Source organism: Rutilus rutilus, assembly GCF_951802725.1.
Source record: "Rutilus rutilus genome assembly, chromosome: 25".
Lineage (NCBI taxonomy): Eukaryota > Metazoa > Chordata > Actinopteri > Cypriniformes > Leuciscidae > Rutilus > Rutilus rutilus.
In genome coordinates, this window is record NC_140229.1 from 25452238 (window position 1) to 25458448 (window position 6211).

The 6211-nt window shown below is 38.2% G+C and overlaps 1 long non-coding RNA gene across 1 annotated transcript; it reads left to right on the plus strand.

Moving 5' to 3' along the window:
- The first annotated feature begins 3997 nt into the window (after positions 1 to 3997).
- On the plus strand, positions 3998 to 5851 carry LOC311285181. The gene is made up of 3 exons (XR_014626314.1): positions 3998 to 4136; positions 4230 to 5074; positions 5203 to 5851. It is a non-coding gene; the product is annotated as an uncharacterized lncRNA (long non-coding RNA).
- The last annotated feature ends 360 nt before the right edge of the window (positions 5852 to 6211 follow it).

Genomic DNA, 6211 nt, shown 5'->3' on the forward strand with positions numbered 1-6211 from the left:
GACAACAGTCACCAGCATCAAGCTAGGCCAGGAAATCGTGACTATGGACACATCCCTTACAGGCTAGGGAGTGGTCATGGAGGACCGCTACACCAGAGGTCTATGGAGGGACCATCATCTTTCATGGCACATCAATTGCCTGGAGATGTTGGTTGTGTTTCTGGCTCTAAGACATTTCCTCCCTGACCTCAGAGGCCATCATGTTCTAGTTCGAACAGACAATACGTCGGTGGTCTCTTATACGTCGGTGGTCGTGCCCTTTGTACAGACTTGCTCATCAGGTTTTCCTGTTGTCCCAGGACAAACTACTCTCACTTAGAGCAATGTTCATTCCCAGGGACCAAAATGTGGTGCAGACATCCTGTCAAGGCAGGGGCTGAGGCCCGGGGAATGGAGACTCCACCCTGAGGTGGTGGAGTTAATCTGGAGGGTGTTCGGCCAGGCTGAAGTAGATCGGCTCGCCTCTCACGAGAACACACACTGTCCACTTTGTTTTTCCCTCACACATTCAGCTCCTCTGGGGTTGGATCTCATGGTACGGGAGTTTTAGAGAGGGTCAGAGGCGGACAGAGTACACAGCTTCATTACTTGAGTAAAAGTACAGATACCCCTTGCTAAATTTTACTCAAGTACAAGTAAAAGTACTACAGTCAGATGTCTACTTAAGTAAAAGTACTGAAGTTCTTGTTTTTAAAAGTACTTGAGTATCAGTTCAGGAGTACATTTTCTAAATATTGCATTACTACTGCCACAGTGCTTACATTGGTAAACACAGCAAACACTATCATTAACTTGTTAAAAAAAATTGAAATAGTCTGGCGAGGTGGGGCCAAGGGTTGGCACATTCCCGGGATGGACCTGCTGTGTCTTCATCCATTGTTTCGTCCATGGTTTCGTCTCTTTTCTAAATCTGACCATGGAGTTGACTTTGGCGGAAAGCTGAAGGTGATTGCTGATAGGCTGTCCCAATCAGTGGCACCTGCACAATCCAATCACGTTTGAGAGGTAAACAACAAATTGAGGGTTTCCGAGATTTTTCTTTTTTTTTTTTTTTAAGTAACGGGTACTCACGGTTATGGATAGAAATGTAGCGGAGTTAAGAGTACAATATTTGCCTCTCAAATGTACTTGAGTAAAGTCATAAGTACTCCCCAAAAATTATACTTCAGTAAAGTACAGATCCCTCAAAATTGTACTTAAGTACTGTACTCATGTAAATGTACTCCGTTACTGTCCGGCTCTGGAGAGGGTCCGTTGGCACGGGGTCAATATACTTCTGGTAGCCCCTTACTGGCCATCCCGAGTTTGGTTCTCAGACATGATAGTGCTTCTAGCAGGCCCTCCATGGCAGATTCCTATCAGGAGGGACCTTCTATCCCAAGCCGAGGGCTCAAATCACCACCCTCAACCGGAGCTTTGGAAGCTATGGGTCTGGGCCCTGCGGGGGGCTAACTCATAAGTTGCTCTGAGGATGAGGTCCTTCGTCCAAGCCAGGAAGTCGGACCAGCTGCATGTGTGTTTCGGGGTCGCGTAAGAAGGGTTCCCCTGCCTCTAAGGATACCATTAGCAGGTGGATTGTGGAGGCAATTTCTTCAGCATATGAGGCGTGTAGTTTGCCTTCGCCTCTCCTGATGGGGCGGTGTCCTCCAAAGCCCTGCTATCGGGTGTTTCCCTTCAAGAGGTCTGCAATGGTGCTGGCTGGGCCTCCCCACACACTTTCATAAGGTATTATAGCCTGGATCTGCCCTCAACGCCGGGTTTTAAAGTCCTTACGTCCTGAATTGTGCCATACAAGCTTCACACCAGGACAGGCACTAGTCAGTGTGGCGCAATGGGTATTTCCTTCCCCAAAGAGTCGTCTTCGATGCAGTGCGAGTTCCCTCGAAAGGAGCGTCTCGGGTTATGACTTATGACTTGTCTCGTTCCCTTCTCAGGGAACAAGGGTTACAGTTGTAACCCGAGATGTTCCCTCCATCAGGGAATGGAGTTTACAATAGTAACCGAGACGTTCTTGGTCAGTTCTTGTTTATTATTTGTGTGGTTTGTGTTTACTAGAGCTTTACTTCTACAATCTCATTTGTGTTTTGCTTCAGTTTATCAGTTTATCAAAAAAATTCTTGGAACTCCTTCATTATGCGATTGATACAATCACACTGTTACAGTAGTATGTGCATTATGGCTGTGTGTAAATTTGTCACTTGGAAACAACATTATTTATGAATCCTCCTGAATGTTTTTTTTTTTCTTTTAGCTTACAGTTTTTTTCAGTCGCTAACAAGCGTTTGTCCAATCAGTGTTCACATTTTCAAAACTCTAAACACAATTAGCACAGCATCGGTCTTTTGTGGCCATACCATTCACACATTTCTTGTCGTTTTCACACAATATGCAGTCAGTGAACACATTTCCATAATGCTTACATTTTCTTAACAGACAAGCTATACCTCCCAACAAAATGATGGATTGTTTTTGTAGTATTTACAAATGTTAACACACAACATTCCACAATAGCAAAAACAATATTCCAAACCTTAGATACAGTATGGACTGCATTTATTTATTTACCATTTACATGAAACTTTTACCATTTTTGTAAATTTCATGATTTTAGCAAAATGTGATTTTGATTGCTAGCAAAATGTGTTGCTTTTGAACAATGTCATGAAGAAACAAGCTTTTCGAGTCCATATGCATCTTCCTGGAGTAATGATGCTGAAAATTCAGCTTTTCATCACAGGAATAAATTACATTTTACACAATTTATTACATGACATACATATTTTTAAACAGAAATCAGTTATTTCAAATTGTACTAATATTTCACAATATGAAAGTTTATAAAAACCTCTGCTTCTGCAATGATATCAGTTCAAAAACAATATATCAGTGAGAGTCAAGGAGCTACAACGACAATATGTCCAGGTATAGTGTACTGTATATTCAATTCAATGTCCAGTTCTATAAGCTTTGCACTTTGCAAGTAGGTAACCTACACAGTAATAGGTTACAGTATAGTATACAGTAATGACATGATTTACATAAACTTTGTTTTGAGAGTTATGGAATTGGAGGCCAGCCATGCCCCTCATGAATTCATATACATATAGATGAGGCAGGATTCAATCTGGCCAAAAGGCGTCGACCTGGACGAAATGTAATGTGAAGGTGGAAGGTTTATGACCATCAGCCACATGAGCAGATGTCCCTCCTTGAAGCCATGGATGCTGGCTCCAAGGGTGGATCCGACATACCAAGCAGTTTTATCCCAGGTGCATCGCCTTGGATGATATCAAATGTGATCTTGATGAAAACATGTGGCTTAACCCTAAAGATCGCAGAGATTAGATACAGTAATTTTGTGGGGGGTTTTGTGGGTGTGTTTTTTTGTTCAGAATGATCTTGTGTGTTTCATGGATATTTTGTTCACTGTAAGCAATACTGTAAAACTTTTTCTGTTCTATCAAACCGTGTTTCTACTGTACCTCCTGTAGTAAACAGTAAAGGAATAAAAAATGATTTGCTTTTTACTGGAATGCTTATGAATGTGAACAGTACTGTACATGTGGACATACAGTTCCCAACCAAGAATTTAGTGTAAAAACGGTGGATTGCATATTTTGCATGCAAATACCTGTAAAACTGAAACATAAAAGTCTATGCAGTTTTAGTAATGTCAACAATAGCCAGTATTTTGAAACCTGGTGTACTTTGATTGAGTGCATGTACCTTGTGAAGTGAAAACAAGTGTTATTATTTGACAGAAAATTTTCATTTTGAGTCAGATTTCCAGTGTTTTGGTAAAGTTAGTGTGTGCAGAGAAACATGTGTTCTGTTTTGAAATTAAGAGTTAGTATATATTTAACAAAATGTGTTTTTGAGAAGACAATTAACCATTTGGCCAATTGTGTTTTGTAGGTGTGAGTCTGTGTTAAGAGTTTAGAAAAAGTATCTGAAGTATGGGTAAGCGCTTGTTAGCGATTGAAAAAAACTGTAAAACACACCGCGTCAGAAGTGTAAGTGGTGATTTGCCTTTTTCCTTGAGTGACATAATGGGTTTGGAAGCCGGTGCAATGTGTGGGTCTCAGCCAGAAGATATCATCAAAGCCGTAAATGGACATTTCAAGAATGACTTCAAAGTAATAAAGCACATTTATTAGAAAAATTAAACATTGTACAAATACAAATTATTCTGACATTTTCATTTATTTTATCTTCATTTTAAATCTCAGTTCGACCCAGAGGAGCCACTCAGTCATGAGAGTGAAGATTACATCAGTGGCCCTTTGCTCTCTGATCAGGCTTTCTGTCTGGTTTACGTTGTGGATGCAAATTTAGTCCAGTTTTTAGATGAAAGACTTACTGATAAATTGCGCATAATCCGCACAAGATGCAGCAAAAACAGTAAGACTGGCCTTTAAATATGTGGTTACTGACACTGGAGAGTTTAAGAGTACAGTACAGAGGTGGAATGTAACGTTAATAGAAAACATTGACAACTGTTTGCATGGAATTATTATTGTAATTAATTCTTGTTCAAAACAACTGTTGGCAAAACCTTGATTATTCATTTGATTGGATGAAAACCTAGTAAAGAAAGATTCTCTAGAATCATTTTATAAATAATTGTAAATCTGGTTGAGCTTCATTGTTTAGCATGTTCCAGTCCCAGTACAATGACATGTCCTCCAAACACAAAGTCCAATTGTGTCATTAGGAATATTTTACATTAGCATATTTATTTGCCTAAAAAAAAAAAAAAAAAACTTTTCCCATAGCTAAATTCTACACAATAAATTATATTTGTACTGGACAGTAAATATGAAAAAAGGTCTGTACCAATCACTGGAAGTCAAAGATATATTCTACAAAATAGATTAAAACTTAATAAATACTTTTGTCTTCCATAATTTGTAAACAATGGAAATGTGCTCTTTTCTTATAAAAAGATAACAGATGTATCACTATCATTGTAGGGATTCCTCAAGTGATCGTCATGACTAAAGTGGATTTAGTATGTCCACTGGTGAATAAAGACCTAAGGAAGATCTACACCAGCAAGAAGATCAGAGAGAAGGTGCATTTAACATCCTATATGTGTTTTACTTTGTGGAAGTGATTTTTTTTTTTTTAAATACTAGGTTTGTCTGATATTTGTTTGAATCATCATTCATTTTTTTGGCTTTATATCTTTTTGTTCTTTAGATGCAGATATGTAGTGACAAGATCGGAGTGCCAATGAACCACATCTTTCCAGTGAAGAACTACAGTGAGGAGATCGACACAGATGATGATGTTGATGTTCTCATTCTAAAGTCATTTGACCAAATGGTAAACCTTGCTAATGATAGAGTGAGAGAGACTAAACTGATGTAAGCTTAATGCATACTGGGAATGCAATCAGTACAATTACTCTGCTCAATAACAGTGCAAAGCATGGAATGCACATTGATGACATTTAATAACTATACATGCATGTATAAAATACCCTTTTCCATGTATGACGAATCAAGGAAGTCTAGCAGGTTCACTACAGGTAATAATGTTCATTACTGTTGAAAATATGCTATACTGTTTATTGCAATTAAATGTTAATCTTAAAGCAGTACAAAAGTTTTAACCTACAATAGATTCAGCTTTAAGTACATTCATACACTAGTTAAAGTACTCACATACTTGACAAGTCTACCAGTTGACATTAAAGACATTCATTTATTTCCATTAGAGCACAGTTTGTCATAATTGGTTAAAGGAAATTATTTAGTGCTTGATAAGAACATAAGTCAATATTATAACTAGTGCATATGCTTGTGTAACCTGAAACCACTTGAACAAATAAAATAATTAGTTTCTTCCTAAATCTATGAGGTTGTGTGCTGTTTGCATACTGTTTGTTCTAACAGAATCATTTTAGTTGTTATTGATATACAAGGCAATTGATTCATCTGTGTGAGAATGCCGCTGGCTCTGATGTCTATGTAGTGGTTAAACATGAGACATAATTTGTCTTCTGAATATCTAACTGGCGATTTTTCGTCTCATGAATCTCAATGAAATTCCTGGGCAAATCATTTTGGATGAGGTGCAAAGTGACGTTTCATAACTTTATATATTTAGGCGATTTAACTTCACATGGCTAAAATAGTGTGATAAAGACATTTTGACACCGTGTTCTAAAGTTAAAAATATATCCTCATTAATTATGACACCTATT